The sequence below is a fragment of the Bos indicus x Bos taurus genome, chromosome 13, assembly GCF_003369695.1.
Source record: "Bos indicus x Bos taurus breed Angus x Brahman F1 hybrid chromosome 13, Bos_hybrid_MaternalHap_v2.0, whole genome shotgun sequence".
NCBI classification, from domain to species: Eukaryota; Metazoa; Chordata; class Mammalia; order Artiodactyla; family Bovidae; genus Bos; species Bos indicus x Bos taurus.
Window position 1 is genome coordinate 13,830,090 of NC_040088.1, and position 19,322 is coordinate 13,849,411.

Here is a 19,322-nt window from a genome sequence, read left to right on the forward strand (position 1 = left end):
CAAAAGGAAATCAATCCTGTATATTTATTGGAAGGACTGATGCTGAAGCTGAAACTCCAGTACTTTGGCCACCTGATGTGAAGAACTGACTCATTGGAAAAGACCCTGATGCTGGGAAAGATTGAAGGCGGGAGGAGAAGGGGATGACAGTGGATGAGATGGTTGGATGGCATCACCGATTCGATGGACATGAGTTTTAGCAAACTCTGGGAGATGGTGAAAGACAGGGAAGCCTGGAATGCTGCAGTCCACGGGGTCACAACTAGTCAGACACAACTGAGCGATTGAACAAAAACATTACATCCCTAGAAGAAGAATCCAAGGGTTTTCCCTCCTGTGTGATTTAGACTTGTTTCTTTGGGGTTCATAATGCCTGCTGAGGTTGACAATACAATGAAACCAAACTAATGGGATGGGAGCAGGTTTTTCTGCCATTTTTCTAGATCTTGAATCTGGGGCTGATCACTCTATGCTTATTTAGCTTGCCTGTGAGGTTCCCAACAATTGCCCAGCCCTGTGGTCATCGATGATTTCAAATCCTCCAATGTAACTGTGCTTCATCATCACAGTTAGAAACCTGATGATGACTTTGGAGCACGGCCTGATAAGAACCTGGCGTTTGCCTCTCTTTTCCACATTGTTGATCTTCTTAAAAGCATCAGCCAGGTCATTCACATGTACTATTGTGGCAGCACAGGAGGATGGCAGAAAGATACATTCTTTATTAATACAATGGAAATGTATTTTCTCCCCATTTCAGCCAAAATGGTGTTGAAAAGTATTTAAAAGCATACAGGTCCCTACCTCAGGGGAACTCTAACACACGTGCACTTTCTGCTCAGTTGCTCAGTCACGTCTGACTCTGTGCAACCCCATGGACTGTAGCCACCAGGCTCCTCTGCCTATGGAATTTTCCAAGCAAGAATCCTGGAGTGGGTGCCGTTTCCTACTCCAAGGAGTCTTCCCGACCCAGGGATTGAATCTGAGTCTCTTGCGTCTTTTGCATTGGCAATCGGATTCTTTACCACTGAGCCACCCGGAAAGCCTCTTTTTGAGATTCACTTTGAGATGCACCCATTGGGAGGTTATTGGCCGTAGCACTGTCTGTAGGCAAGAAAATTTGGAAACAACCAAAATGAAATCAGCAGGGTCGTGGATGGACAAATCTCAGTGCATGTGGCAGGTGTCAATGGCATGAAGGCCTCCTTGGTTGAAGTGAATGGTTCTGTGTGTTGACATCTGTGTGTGAAGATCTGAAGAACAATGTGGAGTAAAAAAGCAAGTTGCAAAAGCAAATATTCTGTGTATTATTTCTGGACTTTTTTTTGTTGTCGTTCACACCATGCAGCTTGTGAGACCTTTGTTTCCTGACCAGGGATCGAACGTGGGCCATGGCAGTGAGAGCACTGAGTCCCAACCACTGACCACCAGGAAATCCCTCTATTTCTGGATTTAACTGGAATCTATTATACAGAGTGAAGTAAGCCAGAAAGAAAAACACCAATACAGTATACTAACGCATATATATGGAATTTAGAAAGATGGTAACAATAACCCTGTGTATGAGACTGCAAAAGAGACACCGATGTATAGATCAGTCTTATGGACTCTGTGGGAGAGGGAGAGGGTGGGGAGATTTGGGAGAATAGCATTGAAACATGTATAATATCATGTATGAAATGAGTCGCCAGTCCAGGTTCGATGCGCGGTACTGGATGCTTGGGGCTGGTGCACTGGGACGACCCAGAGGGAGGGTAGGGGAGGGAGGAGGGAGGAGGGTTCAGGATGGGGAACGCGGGTATACCTGTGGCGGATTCATTTCGATATTTGGCAAAACTAATACAATATTGTAAAGTTTAAAAATAAAATAAAATTAAAATACAAAAAAAAAAATGAAAACAAGGCTGACTGCCACATTGCCTTCATGTGCTAATGAATAAATGAATGCCTCTTTGCCTAGTTAAGTCCCACTCATCTTCCAGATCTCAGCTCAGGGCATCACTTTTTAAGCAAAGATTTCCCTGCTTCCTGCCCCCTACCCACCACCCCGCTCCCACCCTGCCCCCGTCTGCCACCACCCCAGGGCAAGTAGGCACTCTGAAATCCAGTCTCAGGACCTATACCTTTCCTTCAGGTCTGTTTTTGCTCTTGTATATTTATGGCAGAAAGCAAAGAGGAATTAAAGAGCCTCTTAATTAAGGTGAAAGAGAAGAGTGAAAAAGCTGGCTTAAAACTCAACATTCAAAAAATGAAGATCATGGCATCCAGTCCCAACACTTCATGGCAAATAGATGGGGAAACAATGGAAACAGTGACAGACTTTATTTTCTTGGGCTCCAAGATCACTGCAGATGGTGACTGCAGCCATGAAATTAAAAGATGCTTGCTCCTTGGAAGAAAAACTATGACAAACCTAGACAGTGTATTAAAAAACAGAGACATTACTTAGCCTACAAAGGTTCGTATAGTCAAAGCTATGGTTTTTCCAGTAGTCGTTTATGGATCTGAGTGCTGGATAATAAAAAAGACTGAGTGCTGAAGAATTGATGCCTTCGAACTGTGGTGCTGGAGAAGGCCCTTGGACAGCAAGGAGATCAAACCAGGCAATCCTAAAGGAAATCAACTTGCCTGGAGAATCCCAGGGATGGGGGAGCCTGGTGGGCTGCCGTCTATGCGGTCGCACAGAGTCGGACACGACTGAAGCGACTTAGCAGCAGCAGCAGCATTCATTGGAAGGACTGATGCTGAAGTTGAAGCTCCAATACTTTGGGCACCTGATGCAAAGAGCTGACTCATTAGAAAAGACCCTCATGCTGGGAAAGACTGAGAGCAGGAGGAGAAGGGGATGACAGAGGATGAGATGGTTGGATGGCATCACTGACTCAATGGACATGAGTGTGAGCAAGCTCTGGGAGATAGTGAAGGACAGGGAAGCCTGGCTTGCTGCAGTTCATGGGGTTGCAAAGAGACAGACGTGACTGAGTGACTGAATGACAATAATATTTATTTGTGTGATTGTTTGATTAATGTCCATCTTCCCTACAAGCTTGATTTGGGCAGGGACCCTGGCCACTTTCTTCATCCTCAGCACCTAATGCCCTGTATAGACTGTAGCCCATGAGGCTCCTCTGCCCATGGGATTTTGCAAGCAAGAATACTGGAGTGGGTAGCTATTTCCTTCTCCAGGGGATCCTCCCGACTCAGGGATCAAACCTGGGTCTCCTGTCCTGTAGGCAGATTCTTTACCATCTGAGACACTAGGGAAGTCCCACCTAATGTAGAGTGGACACTTGATAAATGAATTTGTTATTTCCGTACCCCAACTAGGCTGTAAGCTCTGTGAGACCAGGGGAAGTATCTATTTTCTTTTTCACTGATTCCTCTGAGGCTTAGGGAAGGTTTTGGTGTCAGAAAGTCTGAGCTACAGTCCAGGCTCTGCCACTTGCTGGCTGTGTTTTCTTGGGCAATTCAGTTTGAGTCTCCGAGGCTCAGTGTCCTCACGTGTAAAAAGGGTAACAATACCTTCCTTAGAGTGTTGTTAGAATTCAATGATGTATTGTACGAAAACAATTCATCAACAAGGCTTGGTATCAGAAGGGGACAACAGAGGATGAGATGGTTGGATGGCATCGCCGACTCGATGGACATGAGTTTGAGTAAACTGCGGGAGTTGGTGATGGACAGGGAGGTCTGGCGTGCTGCAGTCCATGGGGTCGCAAAGAGTCGGACACGACTGAGCTGAACTGAGCTGAACTGAAACGTCTAAATGCCCTCATTGTGAAGGATGCTGCTGCTGCTGCTAAGTCGCTTCAGTCATGTCCGACTCTGTGCGACCCCACAGACAGCAGCCTACCAGGCTCCCCTGTCCCTGGGATTCTCCAGGCAAGAACACTGGAGTGGGTTGCCATTTCCTTCTCCAATGCATGAAAGTGAAAAGTGAAAGTGAAGTCGCTCAGTCGTGTCCGACTCTAGCAACCCCATGGACTGCAGCCCACCAGGCTCCTCAGTCCATGAGATTTTCCAGGCAAAAGTACTGGAGTGGTGTGCCATTGCCTTCTCCCATTGTGAAAGATGGCGGGGGTGGGGGGGGGGGGGGCCGGGGGGCGCACCATCTCCCACATTACCACCAGGTGGCGCTGTGATCATTCACACCGGCGATGCTCACTCCATGAGCTCGCTCCAAGCTTCGAAATCGCTTCCAGCTTCCTTGTATCCTTGTATCGCTTCCAGTTATCCTGTCCCGTAGGCTCCAAGTGGCCATTTGGCCTTTGCTCTAATCTCTCTGTGACGGGGAGATTACTGTCACCAGGCTGGAGACCCTTGCAGGACTGGTCTGAGAGCCCCTGTCCTCTGGGTGGAGGAAACAGAGGACCCCAGGAGAAGGGGGGGAGACCAGACGGAAACTAGTGGGCAGACAGACGAGAGTTGGGACTAGGGTGAGGCAGTCAGGCGCCCAGGGTGCCAAAATGAAGGACGCGGTCTTTCTCGGACTTGCGCATGCGTGGAGTCTGACCGTCCTGGGTGGCCTCATAAGAATACCCTGGGGCTGGGCTGACAGCTGGTCCAAAGCTTCAGTGCTGCCTGCCGTCCACTCATCCACAGTAGGACAGAGCTCTCAGCAGGTGCCAGGCTGTGGAGGAACCCCCTTGTTGCTCTAAAGAATCCTTGTTGATAAGAACTATTATTATTTTAAACATGCATTTATTTCTGGCTGTGCTGGGTCTCCGTGGCTGCAAGAGGGGATTTCTCTAGTTGTGGTGAGCGGCCTTCTCATTGCAGAGCTTTCTCCTTTTGCGGAGCACGGGCTTGAGGACACTCAGGCTTCTGCAGTCGCGGGTCCCGGCTCCAGAGCGCAGGCTTAGTAGTTGCGGTGCATGGGCTTAGTTGCTCCGAGGCATGTGGGATTTTCCCGGAACAGAGATCGAACCGGCGTCCCCTGTATCGCAAGGCAGATTCTTAACCATTAGACCACCAGGGAAGCCCCAAGAGCTATTATTATAGTCGTCTTTCAGATAATGGACGCGGAGACAACTTAAGAAGCTTGCAGTTATAAAGTGGCAGAGCTGGGATCTGAACCCAGGCTGTTTTGGCTCTGGACGGGCCCTCCTGACCATCACCCTGTGCTAATCTGTTGTCCTCTCTTGCGACTAATCCCTCCTTCTGTCCAATGTTTATTACGGACCAGCCGGTCTGTTCCAAGCACGGTGCCAGCGGGCCCAGTGGGAGGCAAGGCTGGACCCTGCCCGTCCAGCGGAGTCCTGACCCTGCCATGTCCTTATCCCGTGACCTTGGGCGAGTCATTGAACGTCACTCTGCCTCCGTGTCTTCATTCTGAAATGGGAGGAGAGTCCTGGCCTCACAGAATTGTGGGGAGGAGGGAGTGACTCAGATCTGCAAGAGCTGTGGCCTGGTCCCCTGGCCCTTGGGAAGTGTCAGCTGTAATTACCACTTGTGTCATCACCCACCTCCTGGCCGCCAAGTGGGAAAGGGGAGGGGAGAGTCAGAATCCAGTGCTCCTGGCTCCCCCACTTTTAAACAAAAATTAGTTTAATTGGAGGATAATTACAATATTGTGATGGCTTTTGCCATACAGCCACATGAATTGGCCACAGTGTCCGCCCCCCACATCTTGAACCCCCCACCCACCTCCCACCCCACCCCGTCCCTCTGGGTTTGCATCTTGGCTTTGGCACTGTGACTGTCCCAGACATGGCATCTTGTACAGGCTGAGTTTTTCCCTCTGTAAAACAGGAATGACTAATTCCGACCTTGTGGTGGTCGTTGGATGAAGTTACAAGGTTGAGCACTTGGCACATAACAGGGGCCTTTGAAACATTGCATTTCCTGTCCTCAAGAGGCATCTGGCGGCCACCTCAACCCCGGGCTCAGCACTTTTGGAGTTTTGGCACCTCCCCTTCTCCCAAGGAAGGGCGGGATGTGATAGACTGCAGGATTCTGTTTTCTTCTTCTTTTGTGGGGCGGGGATCCGTGACCAGGGATTGAACCCACGCCCCCTGCATGGGGACCATGGAGTCTTAGCCAATGGACCTCCAGGAAGTCCCTTCTTTTGCTTCTTTTCTTTGTTCCTGTTTGAATTCTGTTCCTTGAGAGGCAAGTGGGTGTGTTTTGCAGCCTCCCCCCGCCACTCCTCCCCCAGCCCGGGTGTGTGTGGGACTCCAGGTTGTCCCCAGCAGAGGGTGGCCGCGTCTTGGACTCTTGTCACCTGCGCAGTGGAGGGTCAGTGGGGTGTGGAGCGTGGCAGCCTTGGGCCTCCTCTCTGTACCTGAGACTCACGAGAAACCAGAGAGCAGGTCGGGGGGCTGAGGTCCAGCCTCCTCCAAGGTCTCGGGGCTGTGGCTGCCCCCTCTCCCCTCCCACACTGCTCCTGATGCTCTGCCCCGGGGGTGCTGGGACTTCGCGGTGGTAGGGGTCGGGGGGTTGGGTCGTGTGTGACCCAGGAACTGGAATGAGCCCAGCTGGGCAGTGAGAGGCACTCTCAGAGGTCTGGCCTGGCAGGGAGCATCCCTCTCCCCTTCCACTAACTTCCCCAGGGTCCCGGTGCTGGGGGCCTTATCTTAGGGTCCCCCAAGACGTATTCCCCTCAGCTGGGAGTTCCACGCATGTTATCATTGACCTGGTAGTCACAGCGACCCCTCCATTTCAGAGATGGTGAAACTGAGCCTCGTGTCCTTGGAACTGAGGCCGAGGAGTGACTGACTCAAGGTCTTGCGGCAGGGGGGTGTCAGAGTCCCGGGGGGTACTGATGCCCAGCTCTGCTGCCCATCCCCCGCCCTCCTCCCCCCTCCCCTCCCCACCCTCGTTCCTCCAGCACTTAATTTTAATGGCCCTTTGATTGCTAGCCTCTTCTTGAGGAAGAGACTAATCATTATTAATGAATTTGGGCTGCTCCGGCATAAATGAGCCAAAGGGGCTGGCTGGTGGGAAGCTGGACCAGCAGACAGCCGGCTTTGCGCATCTCGCTTTGGGCCACGGAGAGTCCCGTTAAACCAGATGCTTGTCTGGAAGGGCTGCTGGAATCTTCCTGTCCATCCAGCCCCCTGTGGCCCTTATCCTGAGCCCATAGAACAGCTGGGCTCCCCGGCCACTGCTCGGCCTGGGTGGATGGGATGAGGACAGCTGCAGTGGGGGGATTTGAGGGTCCCCTGTGTGTGGGGTGAGGGTCCCACCTCTCACCCCACACACTGGCCTATTCTCTTGGCAGCAGCTGATCTTGGGAAGGTTCACGGGGCTGGTTTTAGATTTGTTTTCCAAAATGGAAAGATGACAAATAATCCTCATGGGGAAGCAAAAACAACAAGCGAAACCCAGGACCTCTCTGAGGATCTTTCAGTCCTGAACCCTGGCATCGGCCCCTTGGGTAGTCAGAGCTGGAATCTCCCCTCATCCCAGGATCTTGAACTAGCCCCAGCAGTGGCTCTGAGCCTCGGGGTCCTCAGCCGTGGAACAGAGCTCACACTGTGCAGCCGGGGGTTGGGAGGGGATGGAGTGAGTTGGGATGCATTTTGCAAATGAGGCCTTATGCGGGTAATTTTCTCACTGGCAGGAGACAGACACCCTCACACGCCCCCAAATCGCTAATGGGGCCTCCTCGGAAGGGACTCCTTATTTCTGGAGCCGACGTGATTACTCAGTGGGTTCTGTGTAATTATTTAATCAAGCCTCCCTCCACCAAGTCCTCAGCGTGGAGCTGGGAGGCTGACCAGACCCTGTCCCCCACTCTCCCCTAGGAGGCTAATCAGTTCGAGCTGCTGGGAGGGGGAGAGCGTGGCCCCAAGCCCCCCTTCTCTCTGTGTGGCACAGCTGTGCTGCATGGGGGGGCTGGCCGGAGGCAGGGCTGGGTCACCTTGGGGCTTGCCCGGGCTGAGCGCAGCACTGGAGGGACTGGTGGGTGCAGCCCTCTTATTTTGCTTTGAGGTCAGGGCAGCATGGAGGTCCCACGGCACCTCTGCCCAGAACTGGCTTCTGGGGTCCCTCCCCCTTCCTCTCCCCTCCACCTTCCCTCCACTTTCCCTTCTTCCCTTCTTTCCCTCCTTCCTTTTCCTCCTCTCCCCTCTTTTCCCTCTCTATTATACAAGTAAAAGACAAACGTCCACATTCTTTTTTTTAAGCTTTTTATTTTGTATTGGGGTACAGCCCCGTCTCATTGGAGGATGAGATGGTTGGCTGCCACTGGTGCAATGAACACAGTGAGTGAAGTCGCTCAGTCGTGTGTGACTCTTTGCGACCCCATGGACTGTAGCCCACCAGGCTCCTCCATCCATGGAATTTTCCAGGCAAGAGTACTTGAGTGGGTTGCCATTTCCTTTTCCAGGGGATCTTCCCGACCCAGGGATCAAACCCAGTTCTCCCACACTGCAGGCTGATGCTTTACCTTCTGAGCCACCAGGGAAGCAATGAGCATGAACTTGGGCAGACTCTGGGAGGTGGTGAGGGACAGGGAAGCCTGGCGTGCTGCAATCCATGGGGTCGTGGGGAGTCAGACGCGACTTGGCGACTGAACAATAGCCGATTAACAATGCTGTGATAGTTTCAGGTAAACAGCGAGGGGACTCAGTCATACATATACATGTATCCATTCTTCCCTAAACTCCCCTCCCATCCAGGCTGCACCATAGCACTGAGGGGAGTTCCAAGTGTTATCCGGTAGGTCCTTGTTGGTTATCCATTTTAAATATAGCAGTGTGTACCTGTCCAACCCAAACTCCCTAACTACCCCTTCCCTCCATCCAATCCTGCCGCCCCCTGCGCCGCACCGGGAAGCCGTAAGTTGTTCTCTAGGACTGTGAGCCTCTATCGAATGTGGACATTCTCATTGACAGGCGTGTGGATGACACAGTGAGGTGCCAGCCTCCCGTGACCCTCCTTTTTTCTCCCATTCATACCCCCACCCCCACCCCAGAGGTGACCCCAGCTCTCATCCAGAAACTTGCCTTCCGGACTTTCTCTGTGCGCTCACAAACCTACCCAAGTCCCAGAGGGAAGGTTGATTCTGGTGTTTGCTTTTGCCCCCGTAAACATTCCTGATGACGCATAGACCACTGGTTCCCCCGGGGATGTGTGTCACTTTACTTCCTGGAGACATTTGGAAATCTCTGGAGACGTATTTGATCATCACGGGGTCAGTGCTGCTGGCATCCAGTGGGCAGAGGTCAAGAAGCTGCTAAACACCCTTCAGGGCACAAGGCAGCCCCATAACGAAGAATTCTTGGGCCCAAGACGTCCGTAGTGCTGACATCAAGAAACCCTGGTCTAGAATGTTCTTCGACTCACTCTCTTCTAAAAGCAGCATTTCTTGGAAGTCTTGACAGGTTGTTGTTGTTTAATTGCTCAGTCGTGTCCAACTCTTTGTGACCCCATGGACTGTAGCCCTCCAGGATCCTCTATCCATGGAATTCTCCAGGCAAGAATACTGGAGTGGGTTGCCCTTCCCTTCTCCAGGGGCTCTTCTTGGACCAGGGATTGAACCCACGTCTCTTGCATTGGCAGGAGGATTCTTTACCACTGAACCACCAGGGAAGCCCCTTGACGGGTTAGTGAAGATCTTCCTCCTTCCTTTTACTTCAGCATAATTTGCCTGCCTCGCCATCCACTTATCTTTTTATAGATTGCAGGCATCTTCTAATCTTTTTGGGGGTTAACGGGAATGGCTCTTTGGTGGAAGCCCTCGTTCCTACAGCATGTGCTGGAGTCTAGTGTTTCCCTCCTTTGGACGCCTGGGAGCTCGATGGCTCACCCATTTTGTCTCCGCAGATGCCTCACTGTGTGTGCACTAAGTCACTTCAGTCGTGTTCGACTCTTTGTGACCCCGTGGACTGTAGCCCGCCAGGCTCCTCTGTCCATGGGATTCTCCAGGCAAGAATACTGGAGTGGGTTGCGGTGCCCTCCTCCAGGGGATCCTCCCCAAGGATCGAACCTGTGGCTCCTGCGTTGCAGGCAGATTTGGATACTGCGCTGTTCTCTCCCACAAAGGTTGTGCCAGCTTACCTTCTGACTTTTCCTTCTACAAATCCCAGCTTTCAGGAATGATGATTTTAAAAGAAATTTTGGAGTGATAGAGTCTTTGCCCACCAGCTCCTACAAGTCACACCCACCTGTTGGATCCAGAGGGCACCAGAAGGTGGATAGCAGGTGGGCAGAGTGGGGCTGGCCGTGGCTTTGGACTCTGGGAGTTCTGACAGATCCAGTTCTGCTGAACACTCTCCCAGGTCCCTCACGACCTTGCTAGATTTTACAGGACATCCACACAATATTTGGGACATTCTTGCCCTAAAAGTGGTTCATTGTTTATCCGTGATTCAGACTTAACTGGGGGTCTTGTGTTTCACCTGGGGCAGCAAGGAAGTAGGAAGGGGGCCCTCTGGCAGGTTTCTAGTAGCCTAGAATTTCCTTCTGGGGCTGTTGGCTTTTCATCTTTTCCCTTCCCCAACTATCTATACCCTCCAGATCTTGTCTGAAGACCCCCTTTCCCTCCAGAGACCCGGGAGGAAGCTGGGGGAGCCAAGTTGCTGGCTCCAGGGACAAGGATGCAAGGAAGGAAGGAAGGAACAGCTGGGACAGGACAGCCCCTCCATTTCTCCCCTCTCCCCTGTCTTCTCAGAGCCTCGATACCCATCTTGGAGAATTCATTCTTGCTTGGGTGTGAGGGGCTGGAAGAGAAGGGCGGTCAGGTGGGCGTGTCCTGGGAAGTACTGATGGCCACACAGACCCCACCTCACCTCCATGATCCATCCTCAGAGCCCACGTCCGCTGCAACTGTAATTAGTCCATAAATCACTCCGAGTGATAAATAGAATGATAGATGCAGGTTTCACTTGATCACTTTTTTATTAAGGTGAAATAAATCAGCACCACATTGTTGCTATAAACCTTTCAAACTGGTCAGATCCTGGCTGGTAGAAGCTGATTAACATGGCCACATGGAGGGACCATTTGTAGCTGATCACTGAGATCAATCAAACCCTGTCATTTTCCCTCCTTGGAGGAGGTGGCAGAACAGGTGCTGGTCCTTCATCCACTGTACCCCTGGCATCTTGCTGCTTGGGTGCGGGGGCCGGGGGTAAATTCTGTGAGCTGTGGTGCCAGACAGCCCGGATTCGAATCCTGGCTGTGCCATCAGCCTGCTGTGTGAGCCTGGGGAGCGGTCATCCTGTCCTGTCTCCAAGCCTCAGAGTCCTCTGCCCTGCCTGGAGGTGGACAGCGTTGCTTACAGTCAGTGTGGTTAGGATAGAGTTGTTCCGCACATCCCATAGAGCAGTGGGTACCGAACTTCTCCATCTTAGGGCCCCTTTGTTGTTGTCTGATGGTTGTTTAACCCAGCTCTTTATTTATTTAAAAAAGGGTCCGCTTTCAAGGTCTGTATTCGTACTGAAAATCAAGATCAAGCGAGCTCTTGCCCTTCTGCTCCACGGGAGGTTTCTGTCTCCCCCGAGCTCGCCTTAGAATACCTGCGTTACCGTTTGACAGGTGTACTGTCCCAGTCAGACTCCCCACGCGGCACTGTCCCCAGAGTGAGTTGCGCCCAGGTGGTACAAGGATCTTTCTTTCTTTCTTTCTTTTTTTTTTAAAAAAAGACCCTTTTTTAAAGAAAATATCCTGCAACTAAGGATCCCGCATGGCACAATGAAGATGGAAGTTCCCACAAGCTGCAATTCAGACCTGGTGCAGCCAAAAAAACCCCCAAACCAAAACCAACCAAATAAAAAAACTCCCCCCAAACATATCTGCTCCTCCAATCAGCGTGTGAACCCTGGGAAGCCAGGGGCCACATTCATTCACTCACTGTCTTGCAGCCTTGGGGTCTAGCACTGTCTCTGGCTCAGGGCTCAAGACACAGTTGTGGAATGAATGATCTGGAGACATGCACGCATGCTGATCACTTTAGTTGTGACCGCATGGACTGTAGCCCACCAGGCTCCTCTGTCCATGGGATTCTCCAGGCAAGAATACTGGAGTGGGTTGCCATGCCCTCCTCCAGGTGATTTTCCCGACCCAGGAATTGAACCTGTGTATCTTAAGTCTCCTGCATTGGCGGGCGGGAGTTGCTTAGAGCCAGGGATGATAGGAAAATCTGTAGCACCATTGAGTTGCAGAATTGTGATGTTCTCTGCATCCTGATTCCTCCCTTGAGGGGACCTTTCCATGCCCTGGGGACCCTCCCACAGCCCACAGCCTTCACTTCACTGAAGCCCCGAGCCCCAGGAATCTCCTTTTCCGTCTGTGTCTCTGGCAGCTGCTTCCTTGGCAGGGTCCTGAGGACATTTTGACGATGCCCATGCCATCGTCATGCCTGCCCGTGTTCCAGCCACCCCTGAGTGAGTGACCCTGCTAGGAGTGCAGTTTTCTCTCCCTCTCGCCCTCCTTTGATTTGATCAGGCCAAATCTGAAATGATGTGTGAAAGTAATGATATTTTGTAATTAAATCTCTGGTGACGGCCACCGCAATTTGCGCTACATGCATTGTTCATAAGGAAAAAATGCATCAATTCATTTTCTGACCGGCGACTCCAGGGACTGGCAATTAGGAGAAGCTCATCTCTCGTTGCTTCGCATATTAAAGAGCTACTGAAACGCAGAGAGAATTTGGGAGAGTTTTTTTTTTTCCTAATAATGTTAGCTTAATTAGGGACGCTCGGTGATAAAGGGAAAGTTTTGGATGATGAGCATATTGTGGTGGAGGGAAAATAAAGAGCAAAGAAAGGGAAATGAAGGTGTCAGGACGAGACGGGGAGGGCTAGAGGATTAAGGACATTCCCTCCTAAGAGGTTTGACTTTGCTGAACCAGGGCTGGTGAAGGCTAAGGACAGGAGCCCAGGGCAGCTGGGCCGGTGGATCTAAGTGCTAGTCCCTTTGTGTCCTGGCTGGACCCTTGTTAAATTTATTTTTATTTATTTATTTGGCTCTGCTGGATCTTTAGTTGTAGCATGTGGGATCTAGTTCTTTGACCAGGCATCAAACCCAGGCCCCTGCCCTGGGAGCACCAGCTCTTAGCCACTGCACCACCAGAGAAGTCCCTGAAGGCATCTTTTTAAAAAAAAAATTTTATGTTTAATTGAAGGATAATTATAATATTGTGTAGGTTTCTGCCATACATCAACATGTTCACCCTGAAGCCATCTTTTTTTCAGAATCACCGCTCAGAGCCCAGGAAAGCCATTCTCCCTAATACTACTCACCCTGCCACATGTCTGAGCCTTTGGTTCTGAGTGTGCACTTGCCAGGGATTGCTTGAAGGGGCAGAGAGGAAGGCGTGAGAGAGACAGAGGCCACGGAGGATGAACTGGGGAGAGAGGGCGACCTAAGGAGGGCCCAAAGATCTAAGAGGAAGAAATGCAGAAATAGTGGCCGAAGTAGATTTGGTCAACATTATTTGTGCTTTTAGTGTCTGCCAGACAAGGTGCTGGTCTAGGTGGTTTCACATAGAACTTTTTTTATTTCGAACTTTTAATTTTGTGTGGGGGTATAGCTGATTAACAGTGATTAATAGTTTCAGATGAACAGCGAAGGGACTCGGCCTCACATAGAACTTTTAAATTGGCCCTTGGACTGATGCTGCTGCCTGAGGTGAGGTGGTTAGTACAGCCCATTTTACAGGAGAAGAACCTGAGGCTTGGGAAGTTTAGGTGCCCTGCCCAAATCTCAGCGAGCAGGGGCAAAGCCAGGTCTGAACCCAGGTGAGTCTGACTCTGGGCCAGAGCCGAACTTATGTGATGATGGGAATGGTCTGTATCTGTGATGTCCAGTACAGTTGTGTCTTAGTCTGTTCAGGCTGCATGGTTTGTAAACATAGGAATGTAATTCTCACAGTCCTTGGGCTGGAAGTCCAAGATTAAGGTGCTGTCAGATTTGGTGTCTACTGAGAATCTGCTTCTTGAGTCATGGATGGATGTGTTTTTGCTGTGTCCTCACAGGGCAGAAGGGCCAAAGGAGTTCCCTGAGGTCTCTTTTATAAGGGCTGTAATCCTATTATGACTTAATAACGTCCCAAAGATCTCTTTTCTAACACGATCGCATTAGGGATTAGATTCAACATGTGAATTTGGAGATTGTTTGGGGGACACCAACACATAGCCTAGAGCAGGTAACCAGTAGCCATGGAGGCTACTGAGCTTTTGAAGTGCAACCGAGGAACTGAATTTTAATTGTATCTAATTTAATTTAAATTTAAAAAGCCACATACCATTAGCGGCTTCCATAATGGACAGCACAGCTCCAGACCCTAGGAGATCTAGACGGACCCCGGCTGCCCCCAGCCCATCATTTCCCCAGCACTGTGAGTGTCAACATCACGACTGAGCTGACGTCTTAACATCTTGCCTCCCTGGAAGACAAGGAAGCGTAAGGAACACAAGGAAGCTCCTTTGCTTACCCTGCTGTCACTCAACAAGTCCTCTCCCAACACTTGTTGACTAGGTACCTGCTGGTGCCAAGTGCTTCACCTGCAGGATATAAATGAGTCTTCTCCACAGTGCTGTGTAGTGGATCGCATTAATAGTCCCCCTTCATCATGAAGGAAATAGAGACTCAACAAGGCTGACCAACTTTTAAGTCACACAGCTGGTATGCATTTGGGCCAGGTATGGAGCCCAAGTATCTCTGCTCCAAACGTCCATACTCTCTTCTGCAGTGTGCTCAGAGGCCAGTTTAGGATGGATCTCCATGGCAACTGCTGACCTGATGACTCCAAAGGTGTTTTTCTTACCCTCTGTCTTAGTAGACATGGATTCAAATGCTAACTTGTTTATTTGGGACTTGGAAACAATACAGGCAGCCAATAAAAGGTGTGTGATTCTACTGATCATATCTAGTTCCCACAGTGTGACAGGCTTAATTCTGCTGGGAAACTGTGAGACCATGCATGGAACACCACGGGATTATTCCACCCCAGAGGCGAGGGAGCTGGGGTATTTATCCACAAACTCTCATGGGTCTTTGGTTGAGAGCCATGGGGGCGTGGGTGGCACTTCTGACCTGCCATGATGGTGGAAATAGTAGACTCTGTGCCCAGAGAACGTCATCAGGCAAAGAAGCGGCTGCTGCTGCTACTGCTGCTGCTAAGTCGATTCAGTTGTGTCTGACTCTGTGCGACCCCATAGACAGCAGCCCATCAGGCTCCACTGTCCCTGGGATTCTCCAGGCAAGAACACTGGAGTGGGTTGCCATTTCCTTCTCCAATGCATGAAAGTGAAAAGTGAAAGTGAAGTCGTTCAGTCATGTCCGACTCTTAGCGACCCCATGGACTGCAGCCTACCAGGCTCCTCCATCCATGGGATTTTCCAGGCAAGAGTACTGGAGTGGGGTGCCATTGCCTTCTCCAAAAGAAGCAGCAGTTGGCAGCAAAGCCAGAATGTTGTTGAAGGTTGCCCACCCTTGCAAAGATCCTGGGTCCATCGTAAGCCCTGTTTCATCAGAAGGTAGAGGCTGAGCTTTTCTTCTCTTGGTTCCAAGGTTCTGTGTCACCCTTTGAGATCCTGGGGTTGCCTCTTAAGGGGTTTAACCATTAACAGAGCAGATGGGTGCTTTGCTGATCATCTTTGAAAATTGGAATCTATTTGCAGTTCAGAAAGGAAAGCTGGGAATCTTTGCATATGTATAAAGAAGGTGTTTTCTAAGAATCCTAATGGTGTGAATAAGGTTTAGGAGCATGTTTAAACCTACTTTGCAAGCTTTCCCAAGGTCTTTAGAAATGCTTATGTTGTTAGTTGCTCAGTTGTCCAACTCTTTTCAACGCTATGGACAGGAGCCCACCAGGATCCTCTGCCATGAAATTCTCCAGGCAAGAATACTGGAGTGGTTTGCCATGCTCTTCTCCAGGGGATCTTCCCAATGCAGGGATCAAACCCAGGTCTCCTGCACTGCAGACAGATTCTTTACCATTTGAGCTACCCAGGAAGCCCTTTAGAAATGCTTGTCAGCATACAAACAACTCATGGATTACAAATTATCGTTCTGTTTCGTTAAAGCATGCCTCCTAACCACTGATCACAGGCAACCCTTGGCTTAGTTTAAATAACTATAAGCCCTTGAACGGAGAAGGCAATGGCACCCCACTCCAGTACTCTTGCCTGGAAAATCCCATGGATGGAGGAGCCTGGTAGGCTGCAGTCCATGGGGTCGCTAAGAGTCGGACATGACTGAACGACTTCACTTCCACTTTTCACTTTCATGCATTGGAGAAGGAAATGGCAACCCACTCCAGTGTTCTTGCCTGGAGAATCCCAGGGACGGGGAAGCCTGATGGGCTGCCGTCTCTGGGGTCACACAGAGTTGGACATGACTGAAGTGACTCAGCAGCAGCAGCAGCAAGCCCTTGAAAAGAGTGTGGGTTTTGTGTATATTCAGTAATATAGGTTTGACTCTAAAGCCAGCATGACCTCCTCGTTCTGAATTCAAGTTGGAACTTAACTCCTTTTGGCCAGATCATCTTCACTGTTAAATCATTGATATTTAGTTTTCTTCTTAGGTTATAACGGAGTCAGAAGCTATAGTGAAGGCTCACTAAACGTTTCATCTTCTTACTTCTTGCTGTTCTCTATTTGGAAGTGAACATTTATTTAGCCTCTGTTAAGTGTTTGACTCTGGATTAGCCCATTTCATCCTTGCTGCAACCCTGCAAGGGAGTATTCACACTGTCATTTTGCCTTGAGGTCAAACTCCTTTCCTTTCTAGGGAAATGGGTGGGAAGTGAGACACAGAATGACCAGTATCATGTGATACTGCTTATATGTGGAATCTAAAAAAGGGTACTGACGAACTTACCTACAAAACAGAAACAGTTACACGTGTAGAAAACAAACTTACAGTTAGCAGGGGATAAGGGGTGGAGGAGGGATGAACTGGGAGATTGGGGTTGACATATACACACTGCTGCTGCTGCTGCTAAGTCACTTTGATTGTGTCCGACTCTGTGCGACCCCAGAGACGGCAGCCCTCCAGGCTCCCCCGTCCCTGGGATTCTCCAGGCAAGAACACTGGAGTGGGTTGCCTTTTCCTTCTCCAATGCATGAAAGTGAAAAGTGAAAGTGAAGTCGCTCAGTCGTGTCTGACGCTTCACGACCCCATGGACTACAGCCCACCAGGCTCCTCCGTCCATGGGATTTTCCAGGCAAAAGTACTGGAGTGGGGTGCCATCGCCTTCTCCAACATATACACACTGCTATATATAAAATAGATAACTAATAAGAAGCTACTGTGGGCTTCTCTGGTGGCTCAGATGGTGAAGAATCTGCCTGTAATGCGGGAGACTTGGTTTTGATCCCTGGGTCGGGTAGGTCCTCTGGAGGGAATGGCTACCCACTCCAGGATTCTTGCCTGGAGATTCCATGGACGGAGGAGCCTGGCAGGCTACAGTCTGTGGGGTCGCAAAGAGTTGAACACAACTAAGTGACTAACAAGGAAGGAAGAGCCTACTGTGTAGACAGGGAGCTCTGCTCCGTACTTTGTAAGGCCTCTATGGGAAAAGAATCCCCAAAAGTGTGGGTGTTTATATGTGTATAACTGATTCACCTTGTCGTACATCTGAAACTGACACAACATTGTAAATCAACTGTACTCCAATAAAAATTAAAATAAATTATTTATGTAAAAAAAAAAAAAGAAAAAAAGATTTCAGGGAATGTCCACTGGGTGAAGCGTGCCTGGTAACTGGGAGTTAGACCAGTGATTCTCAACACTGAGTCACCTGGGCAGGTTTTGAGAAATACTTATGTCCAGGCTGTACCCAGACCGATGAAGTTGGCGTGTCTGGGAGTGGATCCTGGCTTTCCAAAGCTCCCCAGGTGGAGACTCAGCTGACAACCACGGCATGAGCAAGCACAAGGCCACTCTCCCAAAGCTGAGTCCTGACATCCTGTGTACTGGGAACACCAGAGCATGAGGACCTCAGTTTGAAGCTTGGCTCTGCTCCATATGAGCTGTGATTTTGGACAAGATATCACTGGGAATCCCTGTTTTGAACTGATGATGATAATATTCATCACAATAATTTAAAAGACTTGTAGGGTTATTCTGAGGATTTAAAAAATGTTTATTTATTTGATTGCATTGGGTCTTAGTCATGGCATGCAGGATCTTTCGCTGGGGCATGTGGGATGTAGTTCCCCAGCCGGGGATTCAGCTGGGCCCCCTGCATTGGGAGTGGAGTCTAAGCCACTGGGCCAACAGCTGTTGTTCTGTCACTCAGTTGTGTCAGACCCTTTGTGACCCCGTGAACTGCAGCATGCCAGGCTTCTCTGTTCTTCACTATCTCCCAGAGTTTGCTCAAACTCATGTCCACTGAGTCAGTGATGCCATCTGACCATCTCATCCTGTGTCGCCCCCTTCCCCTATTGCCCTCAATCTTTCCCAGCACCAGGGTCTTTTCCAATGTCTGTCACCTGTTTGGCATCAGGTGGCCAAAGTATTGGAGCGTCAGCTTCAGCATCAGTCCTTCCAATGAATATTCAGGACTGATTTCCTTTAGGATTGACTGGTTTGACCTCCTTGCTGTCCAAGGGACTCTCAGGAGTCTTCTTCAGCACCACAATTCTTCAGCACTCAGCCTTCTGTATGGTCCAGCTCTCACATCCGTACACGACTGCTGGAAAAACCAAAGCTTTGACTATATGGGCTTTTGTCGGCAAAGTGCTATCTCTGCTTTGTAATGGCTCTGTCTAGGTTTGTCGTAGCTTTTCTTCCAAGGAGCAAGCACCTTTTAATCTCATGGCTGCAGTTACCATCCTCAGTGATTTTGGAGACCAAGAGAATAAAGTCTGCCACTGTTTCTTTTTCTTCCCCCATCTATTTGCCATGAAGTGATGGGACCGGATGAAGAAGTCCCTATTCTGAGGATTTAATGGGATACTCAGACACTCATGATGCCTAAGAAGGAGCAACAATGTCTCCAACTCTTCCAGCCTTGCCCACAGTGACCGGGTCCTCACCCCGCCTGGAAGCCTGTGTCTGACCCCGAGTTCCAGTGCTGGCCACTTCTCTGGAGGCCGCCCCCTTGACCGATGCCCTCGACGTGCTCAGCCGTGCCCATCTTCTCCTGAGGAGGATGGTATCGACATTTCAAAACAGTTTAATTATTCTGCGGCTGCCTGGCTATTAGCTGCGACAAGAGAGCTCAGGGCTATTTTTCAGCATTAATTTTCCATTTGAAATGAATTCCTTTTGGTTACACTTTTTAAATGTTTCTTTTAATTAGACGCAATTACTTCAGAAGAATTGCTTTTATTCCTCAGCCTGAGATCCCAGTGATAAAGTCGCTATCTGGCCCCACCGAACGGCCGGGATGGCTCATTTAGCTGCTGCACTAAAGTATA

At 50.0% G+C, this 19,322-nt stretch overlaps 1 pseudogene; it reads right to left on the reverse strand.

The window, feature by feature from the left end:
• Nucleotides 1–305: 305 nt before the first annotated feature.
• On the reverse strand, nt 306–19,039 carry LOC113902871 (annotated as a pseudogene).
• Nucleotides 19,040–19,322: the final 283 nt, after the last annotated feature.